The sequence below is a fragment of the Condylura cristata genome, unplaced genomic scaffold, assembly GCF_000260355.1.
Source record: "Condylura cristata isolate star-nosed mole 26May11 unplaced genomic scaffold, ConCri1.0 scaffold00006, whole genome shotgun sequence".
NCBI classification, from domain to species: domain Eukaryota; kingdom Metazoa; phylum Chordata; class Mammalia; order Eulipotyphla; family Talpidae; genus Condylura; species Condylura cristata.
The window spans coordinates 46,126,712-46,145,082 of NW_004567107.1; the positions used below are offsets into that span (position 1 = coordinate 46,126,712).

Sequence of the window (18,371 nt, forward strand, 5' to 3'; positions counted from 1 at the left end):
TCTCTTTGCTTTCTCTTCAACAACACTATGTTGCCTGTTTGCTTCTAGCATTCACATTTAATTTCCTCAGGGTGAGTTGATACTACAGTAATGAAAACCATATGGGCCTTGCAGTAGCCACATCTGCTATGAGAATCTGAATTGTGTCTCCAGCAACTGTGCTCTTCCTACAATGGTGCTGGGCTTGATCATGTAACTTATTTTGGCCAATGGACTGTGGCTTCTCCTTGGATTTGAGTTGCAAGTGAAACTTATATTGATAGGCTATGCTATTCTGCTAAAGAGAGAAGTTATGGGGGAAACCTCCAGAGGATGACATATCTTAAGTGAAGAGAAGCCATGGAGAACTGAGACTGCCAGTTGAGCCCTGAGTTGCAAAGAAGCCACAAGTCACCCACTTAGTATCAAGTAGAGAAAATAATTATCCAGTCAATCTACAGAATTATGAAGAATAACATACAGATATTTTAAGTCAATGAGTTACAGAGTGGTTTGTTAAATAACACTAGAAACTTGTTAACTTAGATCAAATCCAGGCTCCACTACTTGTTTATTTATGTGACTTGTGTAAGACTAATATTTACAAGTTTTCAGCGTATCAATATGAGTAATAACTAAGCTAACCTAGTAGGACTGGTAAATGGATAAAATAAAATATTAAGTGTAAAATACTTGGTGCAATACTTGAGCTTTATAGGACGTGCTTATGGAGCATTATTTTATCATTATTTTTTTTTACCATTATGCAACTACCATTATCAATTTCAATATCATTAATTTTACCAACACCTTTTTAATACTGAGTGATTTTACAATGTTCTTTCTTATATCAAATAAGCCATTTTTTAAAAAGATTAATTTATTTATGCATGCAGAACTGGGGTACATGCCAGAGGTGCAGGGGCGGTGAGAGGATTCACCCCAGACAGAGTGGGGAGCAGAACAGGCCAACTGGTCTGTTGAGGGGAGCTTCAGGCAGATCAGTAGAGGTCTGCCATGTCACGTGGGTCACATCCAGGGTGGGGATTGAACTCATATTGAAGTGGCTTTAACTTGATGCACCATCAGGGTGGGTCCAAAGGCATTTTTTTTTTTAAAGATTTATTTATTTATGCATACAGAACTGGGGTACAGGCCAGAGGTGCAGGGGCGGCGAGAGGCTTTCACCAGAGACAGAGTGGGGAGCAGAACAGGCAGACAGAGGAAGCACACTGCTGAGGGAAGCAGCGGGCAGGTCAGGAAAGGTCTGCCACGCCATGTGGTCTCCTCCGGGGCAGGCGGGAATCGAACTCATGCGGAAGTGGCTTTAGCTTCTCAGTGCTGTGCTTTAACCCGCTGCGCCACCAGGGAGGGCCCCCAAAGGCATTTTTTAAGACACACACAGAGATACAATTTTTTTGTCACTATTGTCAATGACCATGTAAAGTAATAAAAACAACTCATTTAGGTTTCGCTTTACAATATTTTGTTAGATTGCTAAAGAGCTAAAGAAATTTGCTAAAATATGTCAGAAAGTAAATTGAATGATATATGCATCCTGTGTTTTCTGCCATGAATCCTAAGGTCTTTTAAAAAATGTGACTGAGGTCCTCCCTGGTGGTGCAGTGGGTTAAAGCGCAGCACTGCAAAGCTGGCCACAGCAGCTTAGGTGCAAGTTGGAGTCCCTCCCCAGCAGTGACCCACAAGGTGTGGCAGACCTCTCCTGTATTGCCTGCTGCACCCCTCAGCAGTGTACTTTGTGGATCTGTCTATTCTACTCCCCACTCTAACTATGGTGATTCCTCTTACCATCCCTGTACCTCTGGCCTATATCCCAGTTCTGTATGCATATATAAATAAATCTTTAAAGAAAAAAAAAGTATCTTTTAAAACAAGAACTGATGTCTCTCATGAGAAAGCAGTCTTCATGCAGGCACAGATAGCTGTGCTTACCTCTTTGTTCCTATTACCTACAGTGTGTGTATGCACGTTATTCTAGAAATATTTACTGAATAAATTAATTTGACAGTTGATTAGAAGTTAGCAGAGCAAGGAGTCAGAAAGCCTGATTTCATATCTCAGTTTTACCACTTACCAGCTATGTGAGTTTGACTGGTTCAATGTTTCTTTGTTCTAATTCCCTTTTATATAAAGAGGTTAATATTAAATATTATTTAGGAACATTCTAGTGCATATAAAACATGTAGAACAGTATACAATCAATATTAAGTACCAAAAAAATCATAGCTGTCATTATTAATTTGTTTTATTGAAACTTGCTAAAATAGAACAGTATATATGTGTGTGTGAGCATATATTAACTTTAAGAAAGAGGGCCAGGAAGAGGGTTTGATCTAAACCAACCAAAATCTATTCTTGATTAGAATCATATGGGATGATTACCAGATTTGATATTCCTACCCACTCCATCCCCCTCTCTATTTTCTGTATTTTTAACGATTGTACCAAAAAATAATATCTGTACAGTCAAATCTGGAAAACAATGATTTTTAATCATACAATTTCAGATATCACATGACACATGTGATGAGATATTTTGGATTACAGGGATTTTTTTATTGCTCTTTGAATGAGATCAGGTGAGAAATTGAATATTCAAGCCAGAGTCCAGGCCTTGCGTCACTTGGGAATCTATTCACTCTTTTTACCTCTCATCTCCATCCCTTCTCATCCTTGGATGAACAGGTAACTGCCCTGGGATAATGTTAATCTCCCCAGAATATTAAGAGCAACTTCTTGGGGCCCTTGCTTTTAAAAGTGTGCTTCCAGAGGCAGAGGTTTATCTACATTCCTGGGGCATTGTTACAAATGCAAATCTCAGTTCCTCAAGTAGGAGAATTCAAATCCAGTTCCCCATGGAATAATCAGGGAACCAGAACATTTGGTTGTAAGTCTCTACCTTGAGATACCCTGACATCAGCCTGGGTGACACTAAAGTCTTACTATATTTTCTCAGCTCAGCAGCTGATTCTGACATGAAGTTGTTTCAAAAACCTTTACATCACCGATCAAGAGCCTGTTGACTTCTCTCTGCACCATTACTGACCCACCCTGTACAGTCTTACTGCTATCCAACTTTCTTGCTAATCTCTTTGGAACCTGCATAACCTAACAATTAGCCTATACAGTTGTCAAAAGGAGCATTGCAGAAAACCAAAAGCATTAAACTGCTTATTTGTACTACAAGTCAAGTATTTTCAAGAATAATGATGGCCATACCATCTACTTATATTATGGTTAGCATTTTCGAGCCCCTATAACCATTGTTGCTTTCTTATAATTTGACAATTGAAAGGTGATGATGTTTACCTTTGAATAGAATTGTAATATAAAACAAAACATTTGTTTTTGTTAAATCTTACATGGCATTTGATTTATAAGTATTAGACCCAAAATCTTTGATCCATCATGCTTTACCCCAGTGATTAATTAGCTGAGGGGAAAACAGACCTTGGGAAAATAGACCAGTCTTTCCATGTGTAGATGAAATAAATACGGGTTTTTTATGCTCTAATCTCAATATTAAGCACAATATAGTGGGATAAAAACACTAAAAATCTAAGTTAAATCTAATGTTTGAAAATAATATCTACATTGAAATTCTAAACGGAAGCAAATGCTACTAATAACTTGCTACACTGTGGTCCATGGACCAACAAGCTTTGTCATCATCTGGGAACACAGAGCTCCTGGCCCCTAAATTTCCTGCATACCTAATGGATTACAATCCACATTTTAACATATAACATAAAAGCATATACAATGATTTATAGACTGTAATCTATAAATCACAGTCCATGTGATATACAGATACATGAAAGTACAAGAAATGCTAGTAAAATATATTGCAATATTCATCATTATTATTTTTGTTTCTACCATTTGTTTTGTCCTAACCACTTGCAATATCACAAGGCTTAGATTTACCCATTCCTCTTTCTTATGCAAACTCATTATAAACACTCCCCATACCATCAAACTTCATGTTATTTTCATCCCAACCACCTCCAAGTCAGGCCATCTCTGATTTTACAAGGAAGTCTAGCTTATGGGTAAGTGTAGGCTGTTATACAACGACCCTCTTTCAGAATGTTTTCTTGATTGCAGTTGAACACACAGGACAAAAGTGATCCTTGGATAAATAGATGGGACTACATCAAGCTAAAGAGCTTACAAAAAACAAACAGACATCCCACTGATTGTGAAAAAAATTTTCTCACACAAAACTAGTGATAAAGGATTGATTACAAAGATATACATAGAACTGATGAAACTCAACAAAAATAAACAACCACATCAAAAAATGGGCAGAAGAGCTAAAAAGACACTTCTCCAAAGGGGAAATGCAGATGACCAACAAATATATGAAAAAATGTTCAACATCACTTGTAATAAGGGAGGTGCAAATTAAAATTACAATGAGATACCACCTCACACCAGTGAGAATGGCACATCTTAAAACAACTAGCAACAACAAATGTTGGTGAGGATGTGGAGAAAAAGGAACTCTCCTGTACTGCTGGTAGGAATGCAAACAAGTACAACCACTAGTTTGGAGGTTCCTCAAACTGCTAAAGAATGAGCTTCTATATGACCCAACAATCCTACTTCTAGGTATCTACCCAACAGACACAAAAATACTGATTCAAAGAGATACTTGCATGTTTATTGCTGCTTTATTTGCAATTGGAAAGACATGGAAACAACCCAAATGTCCAAAAGTGGATGACTGGATTAAAAAGATATGGTACATATACACAATGGAATATTACTCAGCAACCAAAAATATAAATGCATGCCTTTTGCAGCAACATGGATGGACCTGGAAAATATCATGCTTAGTAAAATAAGCCAGAAAGAAAAGGAAAAATACCAGATGGGTTCACTTATAGCAGGAATACAACGGACCAGTTGAGAAAATAATAATAATAATAATGAACAGCTATATACCAGAGACATTTTATGGGGTGGAGTGGGGAATGGGATCAAAAACAGTGGGGGGAGGGAAATGCACTGGACTATGATGATGGCACATGGGTGATCTGGTAATGGGAAGCCCATGGGTATTACAACTGAGATGGAAAAGGCACAAAATGATGTAAAAATAAACTATTATATTATTTTTTTTAAAAAGTGAGCCTTTCTCACAGTCTGCTCTACTAATAAACTCACATGGAAGTAAACCAGGTAACACTGTGATACAAAGCCTCTCCTTTTAAGTCCAGCAAAGAAAACACATTAAAACATCAGTTTCTCAGTATTATAAAGAGCACCCAAATACGTCAGGTTTTGTCTTTCAAGACAGAGAAAAAGGCTTCACTTTTTCAGAGATTAATTAGATTGATACAGATTACACCCACTCATCTCAGTTTTCAATGAACAGTCATAATATTCCAAGTCAATTAGGGTATATCCATTCCTTTTTCTTTTTCTTTTTGTAAAAGTAATGTGGAAAACAGAAATAATCATTTGTGTCAATAAGTGCTAGATGTTTTACCATTAGTAAAAATACTATAAAATGTTATTATAACTCCTAAAACAGTAAATAACAACAATATATTACTTTCTAGTTCTTTTTGACACTGTATTGAGAGTTTGAATAAGTTAAGCAAATGTAAAAAGCAAACATCTCCACTGACATAATTTGGTTGAAAAACAAACTCTTAATTGGCAAAGCAGACAACCAAACTTTTTAAAACACCTAATGCAATGCAGAAAAAGCAATCTCTCCCTCTCTTTTCTTTCCTTCCCTGGCATATCATCACACATATTTTATCACCATTATTGTCATTTTTCACAACATAATACCATGTTTTCATTTCTCACACACATTATTACCCAACAGGAGTCTCAATAGGAGCAATAACATATACACAACAACGATAGGAAAGAAAATTCTCTCAATTTCTGTTCCCAATAGGATGATTAAATGAAAGCAAAATAAAATTTAATCAGCCCTGAAATGGGAAAAATGAAAATAAGCCTGTGTGCACAGCCAGGCCACGAACATTAACACCTCCTTGAAATAAGGGGAGAAAAGAGAGAAACTCCTGCTATTTCTTACCGACTTATATGTGATTTCTCATCAATTAAATATATATATATATATATATATATATATATATATATATATATATTAAAAAGGCATTTTACTGCCCATTGGAAGCATGGACATTTAGGTGCTTCCTCAGGGTCACCCCTGGGCAGCACCTGGTACCCATAAAATGGAAAACAGTGGTGCTCCCAGACTCATGCAGACATTGAATTCATGTGTTGATTCAGTTTAGAAGAAAACAATGGGGGGATTCAGCTTCCCTGACATCCATGTTTTCTAAGTTTTCTCATGTTTTTATAGATTTTATGGGAACCATAAATTCTTTTGAATATTGAAAGAAAAATATTCTATGTAGATTTGAGAAAAGAAAAACTCACCACAGTTATTCATTTAGTTGGCAGGCACCATTATCTGCAAAAACAAAAATGCAATTTGATACTATAATCACAGAAACTACCAAAATTTTCTAAATTGTCTTCAAATACATACAGTGATTGTTATCTATAGAAACAAAATTAAACAAGCAAGACTTTCCTTAAGAAGAAAGTGTTTGATATCCACCATTTTAGGTAAAAATTAGATAATTCTCTTTATCTCTCTCTCTCCATATATATGTGTGTGTGTGTGTGTATACATGTGTATGTGTGTGTATTTGTGTGTGCATTTACAAAGTAAGAAGGAATAGTTTTCTGTTAACAGTTTTCTGTATAATGCAATCTTAGTCCTGGCAAAAACACAATCATGAAATACTTTTCTAATACATACAAGTTACTTTGCTACTTAGCCACATGAAATACCCTGCTAAGTTAAAAATTGTCTCTTGTCTACACAAGATAAAGTACTTAGCATAGTGTCAGTGACTAAAGTCAGTGCTACTATTCTCCCTTTCTAAGATTTTCTCCCATAGTTTTCTGATGCATCATCATTCTACTATTCAAGTTTATACTCAATTATTTTCCTTATCCCACATGAACATAATTTCTTAAGTTTATATTGTCATTCTTAAAAATTTGGTTCATCCTTTTCTCTCTGCCTTGATGTTCTCTACCCATTTTTTAGGATCAACTAAATCAATATCTCATTAACACTTGTTTTGATAACCAAAGAAGGAATTAATTTTCTCTTTCTACATCTTCTCAAAACATTTTATAATTCTACTATTGATTTTAACCTGTGCTATGTGTGTGTGTGTGTGTGTGTGTGTTTATGTCTTGGCCATGTTCATATTTATTTACCAAAATGATTTCTTGCTATGCCTCTATGGATGCCCTGTAGATGTTACCTTAACTAACTTTAACATATTTAAGGGTTAAGAACAAAGGACTGAATCATGAGGATTACAGTGATGGACTACAGGTAATTTGGTGGTATGCACATTATTTTGGATATCCCTGAAAGAGGTAATTCAAATATGACCTCCATTAAAAATAAAGTAAAAAATAAAGTGAAAAAAATTAGTGTTGAAAATGAAATTAATATATAGACACTATGTTTTGTAAACCTTCATTATGTTTATTTACTTTCCTTTTAGAGACATGTATACTTTCACTGTAGGTAAAACTTGAATTTTAAAGGAATAGTAATATCCATTTTGAATGAATGTTTTAATCTCATATAACATAAATTAAGGGGCTTGAAGTTGAAGAAAATGTCCTTTATTACAGATTGGTCTATAGGCAAATTAAGACTATTTGTACCATAATTAAATATATTTTCTTTTTTATTAAAAAATAAATACTTATTCAGGCTTTAATTTTATATGAAAGATGAGAATATTTACTGGTCCGCTACTAGCATAGCATACGTTTGAAGTGTTTGAGAAATAGTGAAGATTTGCTTTGAACCATTAACAGAATCAATACAGTAGCAAGGTTGAAATGAGTACCACAGTCTTAAAAAGGGAACCATCTTCTTATAGAGAACAAAGTAACACTGCTTTGTTGATAATATTGTAACCCTGTCCAAGTTAATTATATCACAATCAGGTACTGCCTGTGAAGCCAGGTGCTCCGTATAGTGTAAGTATTACACACTCCCAATATCTCACCTTTCCTTTTCCATCTGGACCCATAATCCAAAGAAATTAAATAAAGAGAACTTTATTAGATTCTTTATATCTAAGCCTGGAATATGGTATGTCAATCTTTAGATTCTTAGATGCTATGTTATGCTCTTCATTCCAATAACCTATTGTTCTCATAGTATAATAAGGTCTAACACATAAATAGAAAAATGAGACTTAAACGAAATAAAAAGGAAAACAGTGAGTCAAGGAAACACTTAGGTTTGAGTAATATTTAGGAATGTAACATTTGTTGCATTTGTTGTAGTTTGAGTTTACAACCAGGTGAACACTTTTAGGCAAGATCAGAGTACCCCAAATGTTTTAAACTAAGGAAAAAATAATCCTGGAATTGTAATTGCAAAATTGAGGGGACCAGATGGGGAAGGTGTCAGTGGAGTTTCAATTGACTATGGTGCAGTGTTATGCTTTGATAGTGGCTTTGGTGTGTAGCATATATCTAAAGAGATATGCACTTCTACCTCAAGTCAAATGCTATAAAACCAATGCTACCTCAATAAAAAATAGTACAATTATGTAAGAATTATTTGCAAAAACACTTTATTGAATGTTTGCTATAATTATTACTATGATTATATTATTGATACTTTGCTTTTTAAATGAAATTTTGGTTCACCATTTTCTCTCTCTTTAGAAAAGAGATGGTGGATGATGAACACTGATTTGATCAGGTTTGCAGTGGCAGATAAGGAAATAGAAAAATGACAGAGGGAAGCACCTTCCAAGTTATTATTGCTTTGCCCATCTCTGCCAGAGGCAATGCCAATGTAGCTAGAATAAGCACTTAACAGAACTAAGGTTTCCTGTGAACAATGATCCATTGGTAGACTTCTATGCTACTCAAAAAAGGCAACTGGAATTTAGCTAACAAGACCTCAGTAGAGAGAATCATGATGTAGGGGATCTTTTAACCAGTAACTATTTTAGGGACATTTAAATGGAGATTTTCTATCATATATTTTGAAGGGTCAGAGGACAGACCCAATCAATCCTTGGTGTCTAGTAACACAAAATAATTACAATATCCATAATTTATAACATTCCAACCTAATTCACTACATTTATGAAACCAAACTTTTTGTATTTCTTTTTTTTCTTTCTTTCTTTCTTTTTTTTTTTTTGCAAAATATTTTAACTATTCTCTCTTTTCCCCTGCATTTTGATGAGCCCCTGAGAATGGCACCCACAAAATATGTAAATCCTTTTGGAGGTAAGTCACTAAATGAATAACCATTTGAGAAATAAGAAACAAAACCCTGTTGAAAACTTTGGAGCTTTTATTTAAACTAGAGAAGTTGGCATGAGAATGGAAATATAGCCAGCCCAAGTCAAATGATTATGGATAATACCTATGACCACAAACATTTCCTGGAAAAAATTCTGAGTACTTTTCATATGTAAATTTACTCAAATAACATTTAAAATTTGCCAAACACCTCCCTATATTTCAGTATTTAATTCTTAAAAGGGTGTCTTTTCTACAAAAGAATGCTGGAGTTTGAATGCCAGAACAGAATACTAAGTTGTACATCATTTCAATATTGTGATCATATTATGTTAGAGAAAATAAAGTGAAGACTAAATATGTATTACTGCCTTCTCTGTATATCTTTACTAGGCAGGTGGTAAGTATAAATAAGCTAGCTATTTCAGTATTTACTTGTAAGACCAATTATAGAAATAATTATGAAAACAAATGCAAATAGGTACCCATTCTGGCCCAGAAAATTATTTCAACAATGAAATTCTTATGCGTTTCAATAATATATAGTATTTCAATAATATATAGTATGTACACATAATATGCATATGCATATATATTGGACAAAAACATGCATATAAACATATACATATCTAACACACATATAAATAAAATTTATCATTATTTTTCTAATTTGACAATATTTCTTTTAGAACTTTCTTCTCTTTATACCAAAACGCTAACCCTCATTATCACATCAGCCATGAGTGAATCAAGGACAGAAGTGAAATGGCAGAAGATGAATTGAAATAGGGATAGTAAACAGGAGTGAAAGAGAATTGGTGTGACTCAAGTGAGTCACTATGTATATTCCATAAATATGCACTGAGTCTAAAGCCCACAATTTATAAAATTATGGTAGAACACTTGGTCGAATACTTTATTATTTTAAAAATAAAAAATATTTAATTCAAAATTAGTGTGAGAACATATTTATTTTACTGAAGTTAAAGTTAAAATTTGAGTAAGTCCATTGGTCAAAAAGGTACATCACATTCTAGAAACCAATAACACAAATTCATAACAAAAGATTTCTGCAAAAGTTGGATAAAATGAAGAAAATTATCTTTGCAATAGAAAAAATAAATTTACTTAAGTTATCTCTACTTGTCAAAATTGAAGGAACAGGTAGAAATGAGTGAAACAAATGAGTGACATTTGTCTTTTAGCCAAGGTATTTAGGATTTCAAGGATAAGAGGTTAAAAGTACCTGAAATCTCTTACACAGATTTGGGTTTCAATTTATACTACTGACAAAGACAAAAATACTCCACAGAGAGAATATAACAAAAACATATTCCTGGATTGATATCTTGCATATTTAGACTTCAGACTTCTCTGCAAGGGTACATCCTCAGCAAAAGACATGCAAGAATTACTAAATTCATTGTGTGAAATGATGTTTAAAATATTATTATAAATGAGATATGGGAGAATATATATGAGAGAAGAAAAACATTCTAGAAAGGACAAGATAGTTTTCAAATAAAATGTTTACTTTTGGGGGCGGTACTCCCTGGTAGCCTAGGAGTTAAGTCTCAGTGCAACTGCACGGAGGCCCACCATTACAAGACTGAGTTTGTTGCTAGGACAGGGAGCTAACCTATTTTGCCTGCTACTCTGCTTAGCTGTTTATTTAAGTAGATCAGCCTATTCTGTTCCCCATTCCATCTCTAGTGAATCCTCTCCTTGTTACACCTCTAGCATATCACTCAGTTGTACGCAAAAATAAATCTTTAAAAGGGCCCTCCATTGTGGCACAACTGGTTAAAGCACTATTAAGCTATTTGAGGCCACCGCAGCACAAGTTCGACCCGCTGCCAGGGTCTTGACCCACATAGCAAGGCAGAGGGCTCCGGACCTGCCCACTGCTCCTTTCAGCAGTATTCAGTCAATCTACCTGTTCTGTTCAACTCTCACCTCTTGCATCTCTGGCCTGTATCCCAAGTCTTGTATGCGTAAATAAATAAATCTTAAAAAATCAAAATAAAATAAGCGTATCAATTGTAATTTTAGGAATAAAAAATCAATCAATGAAAGTAAACTAAATATAATAAACATATATAAAGTATTAACAGAACTACAGAACTGAAGAATTTTCTATAACATTATAAGGGAAACAAAGAAAAAAAGTAGAAAGAGGTGAAATGCCCCAGCATATGTCCAATAAAAGCCAGAAAGAGAAAGGAGAAAAGTAACTTTAGAAGAAAAATACATGAAAAATATTAAAAATTACAATAAACATAAGTTGTCATAAATAGATGTACACATAAACTTCTAATGCAAAGACATAAATCCCTCTTTCTCTATTATCAATCTCTTCAGGAAGCTAAGTCAATAACAAACAAATCAAAAAATTTATTCTACCTCACAAAAACATATATAACTGCAAGCTTTTAAATATAGGTATAAGCAAAATAATTATTTAAAAATGTGCACTAGGTTTATAGCAAACTTTTCAATAAGAGTCATTGAGCATCTAAGACAAAAGATTCATATCTCAGATAAATGGTATTAGAAAAATGGAAGGTCACATCTTAAACAGTGTAGTTGGATCACTTTCTTACATTAAAACCATGCACAAAAATATCTTTCAAAAGTGAAGTAATGATTTAAATATAAAACCTGCAACAATTACGAAAACAAAAACAAAAAAGCAAAACTTTGGTTATACAGCCCATGACAGCAATGATAAAGTTGTATTAGAAACTTGACCCTTATGGTAATAGAAATAAAACGTTAAACAATTTGGCTGACTCAAATTAAAAAGCTTTCACATATATGAAATTAATATAAAAAAGGTTAAAATCCAGTCTACTGAATGGGAGAATATAGGAGAATATAGTTAAAAGTTATATAACCAACAATGGATGAGTAGCCTAGATACCTGAAAAAATTATACATTTTGACAATAGGGAAACAACTCAATGAGTAAATGGGCAGCAGATCTGAACAGACAATACATCAAGGAAGGTCTCCAGAAGGTAACAGATACATGAAAAAGTGTTCACCATTGCTTCCAATAAGAACAATACAGGTAAAAGTTACAATAAGATACTATCTCACCCTATGAGAATGGCACACATTAAAAAGACCCCCAGCAACAAATGCTAGGGAGGAAGAAGAGAAAGAGACCCTCATGATACCATTAATAGGAAAATAAACTGGTACAACCATTATGGAACATGATCTGGATTTACATTAAAAGACTAAAAATGTGTATATTGGTTCCAGCAATCTAATTGTTTGGCATCTATCTAAAGAAGTTGAAACCTTCAACTCAAAAAAATTATATGCTTTACAATGATTACTGAAGCACAATTTAAATAGTATGCATGATAAAGACTGCATACAAAAGAATGAAAACTGGAAACTGTCATCAGCAAAGAATGCAGGAATTTAGATCAGAGCCAAGAGATTCCTAACATTAAAAGTAGGTGTTGAAGAAAATTAGAGTTCTGAGTGGCTTGTTAAAGCTAGGATCTGAGTCTTACCAAGTCCCTTCCTTATGCTGTGCTTGGATACTAATCAATAAATTGATTTATACGTTATCTAGGATACAGTTTAGATTCCTTAAAATTATGTCTCTTCCACTGTTACTTATGGTTGTATGAAAACATTCCAGAAGTATTTAATGTTTTATTAGTTTCAGTCAACCACTTTTAAATTTCAGACACTAGAACATTTTTATATCAATTACTCTCCTATATTTCTTCCTAATTCCTCTCAAAATCTAAAATCTACAGATCATTTCAATAGAAAAAATGTCATCAAGATTATCCATTTTTGAAATATACATTTTAGGAAAAGGAGATATAACAAATTCACAATGTATCTACAGTTTAATGTATCCCATGGACTTCATTTGATCTCCTCTTTTGCAAGTTGTAACTCAACAACATGGCAAACTGCCATAGGTTCCTTAAGAATAATTAAGGTTATGGGCTCTCAGGCTCCTTGAGTGCTACCAATTACCATAGAGATTGCAGGCAATACAATGCAATGCATCTAAAACCATAGGAAAAACAAAGCAGAAATCATACTGTTAATTCCAAAGCATATATGTAGATAGGCACATCTAGAAATCAATTTTACAGGCAGTATCTTGCTCAGTATCTAGCGTATGGTTTATAACTTAGTCTGGATAATTATGCTTCAGTTTCAATTAATGAGGGTATAAATTCAAGATCTATGTTTTAGCAGTTATAAGTTGAGTTTATACAGTGTTAGACTATTCTTTGTTAAGTAAAATAAAGCCATAAACAAAATATACTCACTGTAAGACTTGAACATGTTTGGTTCAAAATTGAATTTTGATACTGTAACTGTGGGGAGACAGTTGTTTAACAAAATTTTTTTTTCTAATTTTCATCATTGCATCTATCTAATTTCCTTTATCCAATACTGAAATCATCTTTATGTAGCCTTTAGGTGCTGTATTAACGTTTGGACTTTGACTTTTCTTTTTCTTGAGATAATTTTTAATTTGCTAACACAATACAAACATTACAGCTTTTTATATTTTTTCTGCATGTTTAAAATGTCCTAAAATTGGGCCCTCCCTGTGCAGCGGGTTAAAGCACAGCACTAAGAAGTTAGAGCCATTTAGTGAGTTCAATTCCCTGCCTGCTGAAGGTGATCCACATGGTGGGGCAGACAGCTCCTGGCCCACCTGCTGCTCCCCTCAGCAGTGTACTTCATCAGTCTGCCTGTTCTGCTCCCCCCTCTGTCTGGTGAATCCTTTCACCCTCTGCATCTCTGGCCTGTACCCCAGTTCTATATGAATAAATCAATAAATCTTTAAAAAAATGTCCTAAAACAGTCAACTCATCATTTATTTTTTCTATTATTTTCCTTGTACATTATTATTTTATTATTTTAGAACTTTGGTTTAGAATAAGAATTGCTGATGAAAGACTGACCTTTTTACTCTATGTAGAGGAATAAAATATACTGAGAATACAGAGTAGCTAATGCAGGATTTCAAGGATAATATTTACATACTTAAGAAGACAAATATTTTTTGAAACATTAAAATTATGCTCTGAAAACACCATTACAAAGAAAGAGTCAATTATTGTTTAGAGCATTAATTTAATTTTGGGGTAGAGACAGCTGAAATTATCCATTTTATTAACATATATTTGGAAGTAGAAGTCATATAATATTAAACCTGATGTAAACATGGAGGCTATGGCTTCTTTTTGTTAAAAAAAAAAAGTGAACAAGAAATTAAGAGACAGGAGAAAATGCTGTATGTTTAAAAAATGATATTTTAAGTAATCTTAAGAATATTGTGATTTTTGTATAAGAACCAAATCTATAATGGTCTATAAATAAATGGTCTTTATTACTATATACTGCATCCTTGTCTGTTTTGGGGTCAGTTTTATTAGTGTTCACAGATTAGAGCAATAGAATCATTTTGTTTGGAGAGTTACTACCATGTAAAATTCAAACTAGATTTCTTGTGTACATCACTGTTCATATCGATTTCCCCAGCATGTGCCTCAAAATTAATAGGTGCTTCCCTTGAACTATAAACTTTTTTTTGCTGATATGCTCAAAGGCATTTAGAACAATGCATCCTATGGGTGAGCTAAGTTCAGTTTCTTGGCACAGACGCCCTTCTGTTATGAGTAAACCCAATATTTTCCATGAATTTATACTTTTTCACTAAAATCAAGACTGATTATAATATTCACGAATTTTTCCAATGACTCTCCCTCTGAAATTTCAAATTGATAGGAGAAAGGAAAGAATTCCTTTGAAACCTCCTGGGTTTTCAATACCACCCTCAGAAGGAAAGAGATTAAAGTAAGTCTCTGTAAGTGTGAAACTTATTTATGATATTTAAATGCAATGATACAGCCCAAGAAAGATTTGCCAAAGCTGGATACTTAAGGGACAGTATGTGGTCAATTTTCTATGGGAAAGAAGAGGAGAAAGTGTTAATAAAAAAGCTTTGAAGAAAATTAACTTTTTTTTTTCTCCATTTCAAAACATCTCCATTATCATTCATTTGCATCTCTATTATCATTCATTTGCATTGTTTCTTATATGTGTAAGAAAAAGAAGTCTTAGGCCAATTTGGTGAATATCAAATCTATGATTGTAAAATACTAATTAATGTGCCTTGGTTTTTAAACTATTGAATTGTTAAAGATATTTTCTTTTGTGAACCCTATTCTTTATTCCAAAGAGATAAATGTGTAATGCTACAGGCTAGAATATTAAGATTAAATCAAAATTTTGTCAGTAACTTATTGTGTACCTTTGAGAAAATTAGCAAATAACCAAATACTTTGGACTTTCTCATATATAAATCAGAATAATGCTGTTTAATTCATAAAATACTGTTTCTGAGAAAATTAGGTAATTCCATCACAAAGTCAGATTGTGGCTATTTTAATGAACTTTGTAGAAAGCCAAACCTCGGCGAAGCACTCCTCTTCCTTCTTCCAGTTATTATTTCTAACATTTCTGTAAGATGTTTTCATTTCTCTTTTCCCACTTCTTTATTCCTTCCAACATAGAAAGAACGTTTTGCCCAAGGTCTTGGATTCATTTTGTTATCATTCTGATGGCCTTTGAAAATTGTATACCTTATCATACCTTCAAGGATCATTTTTACAAAGCGCAGCTCCTATTGCTCACAGCCCTTGCCAAAACTTTTTAGAAGCATTCTTTTCAGGTTTTGGGGTTGAGGGTTGAGGAACATTTTCATTGAGTCCTTTCATGGCCATCTCCAAATCACATTACTTCCCGTTTCTTTCCTTGTATGTAGCTACTCTCTGGTTTCCCTATTTGTTACTTCCATTCCTCTTCAATTTAAAATGGCACTCTACCTTTACTTTCTTTCTCTTTTAGCAATCACATACAAAAAATAGTCTATGTTCTTGCTACTCTTTACCTTCTCCTTTACATTTTCACTATCACCATTTAGTTCAGTGCACCTGAGCACAGCAACCTTCCACCATTTAGTCAAGTCTTGATTACTTGACAATACACTATCAATAGATTGTCTTATCTGTTCTGATTTAAACAAAGAAATTATATAGCTTGTCTGTTTTTGGATCTGGCTTTTTCTGCTCAATATTACTTTTGCGAAAGTCAAACATGATGACATATATAACAATAATTGTGTTTCTTTTCACTGGAAAGTAGTATGCCAATTTATGAATTTACCATGATTTATGAATTCATTATATTGTTGATGTCTGTTGGGCAGTTTTCACTTCAGATGATTAGAATAATTGTTTTATAAACACACAGGTATATGTTTTGTGGTACTACACACAGCTATTTTGGATATATGTACACAAATATACATCAAACAAAGAGAAAATAAATCTTTATTAAAGGAAGAATGGTGGGATGGAAAGCCTTATTTTTTGAAGGTTGTATGCCATACTTATTTAAATTTATTTATTTATGCATACAAGAGCTGGAGTACAGGCCAGAGGTATGAGGTGGGGGTGGTGAGATGATTCCCCAGAGACAGAGTGTGGAGCAAAATAGGAAGACTGAAATACATTGCTGAGGGGAGCAGCAGGAGAGACAGGAGAGGTCTGCTGTACCATGTGAGTCACCTTCCTCACCAGTGACTGAACTCATGCTGCAGTAGCTGCCAAGAGCCTCATGGTGATGATTTAACCCCTTGTGCCACGAGGGAAGCCCCTCCATCTTATTTTGATGTACATTGAATTAATTACTTTTTTTGACATCTTAGTGAAATTTAGTTTGTTCATCTGCTCATCTATAAACTGGGGAGTCAGTATATCTCCTTCATAGGATTATTGCAAGGAATAAAATACTTAAATTCATTAATACATTTTGTTGTAGTTACATTAGCATATGTAGGATAAAAGAACCTTTCCATAATTTTTATTTTATAAAGTTTGGATTAATTATATGTAGGGATTTATAAAGTAGTAATTTAAAATAAAACAAATACTGGGAGAACTAGAAGAATGCTCATTATTTGTTAATATTACAAGCACTGTGTATCAAATTAGATGTAGGGTAAGCTACAGGTAGAACTGTGAATCTGTACCATGAGAACAATATTGGCAGTGGATCGAAAAAGCACACGTGATTTATTATGTAAGTGTTCTGACTGAATCATTTCTGATGCTTTCAAGTTTCTGTTTTTTTTTTAATGTTTATGACAGCAAAGGAAATCATTATATGTGCAAATTGAGTATTCATTTCTTAAATTTTGGATCAGTTGGAGGTGACACTCAACTGAACCAGCAAATACTAAAATAAATAAAACCCTATTTATAAGTAAGCATTTAAGAAAATCACAAAATATGACAAACAATTTTTCCAAACCATATAGCTCATTTATGATTCTAAAGTGCATGTGTTATGTTTACAAATAGGCTTTTATTTAGATTCATAACTGCACTGCTTGACTGTTCATATTCCTAGAACATTATAAATCCAATGAAACTTATCACTCAGTTCGGATAGTCATTTCAATTAAGTATTTTTTTCAGCTTCTACTTATTATTAAACGCTGTGGTAAATGTAAATCAAAGTAAATATTATAAGGTGTTATATAAAAAATTAAACAGGGAATTCAGGGTTTTAAGAGCTTTCAGTTTGAAAATACCACCACTGAAAAATATTTGCCTTTGGGTTAGTTTCCACAACTGTAAAGTGGGTTGATTTTGAGGATTAAAAAAAAAAAATGAAGATTACCACAATGCCTGGTACAAAATTGGTTATCTTCTATTTTTAAAATATTTCCTTCTAGGTAATAGAAATATCCCAGTTATGATATTTTGTCTAACTCATTGGAGACATTCTTTATATCTTTACTTCAAATCCTTATAAATTCTACCCCAACTATTAGGACCTTTAATCAGCATTTATTAAGAAAGAAGGCAACTACAATTTGTTTGACTTAAACTAAAGGACAGATGTCATAACTCTTGATATGAGCCATTACTTCACTTTGGAAA

The 18,371-nt window shown here is 33.5% G+C and overlaps 1 protein-coding gene across 3 annotated transcripts in view; it reads right to left on the reverse strand.

The window, feature by feature from the left end:
- Nucleotides 1–18,371, reverse strand: part of PTPRD (protein tyrosine phosphatase, receptor type, D) — a 1,952,036-nt gene that overhangs the window by 921,725 nt on the left and 1,011,940 nt on the right. For all 3 annotated transcript variants that reach the window (XM_012721366.1, XM_004677659.2, XM_004677657.2), the window contains one exon: nucleotides 6,433–6,466. The gene's annotated coding sequence lies outside the window, so the exon portion shown is untranslated. The remainder of the gene's footprint in view (nucleotides 1–6,432; nucleotides 6,467–18,371) is intronic.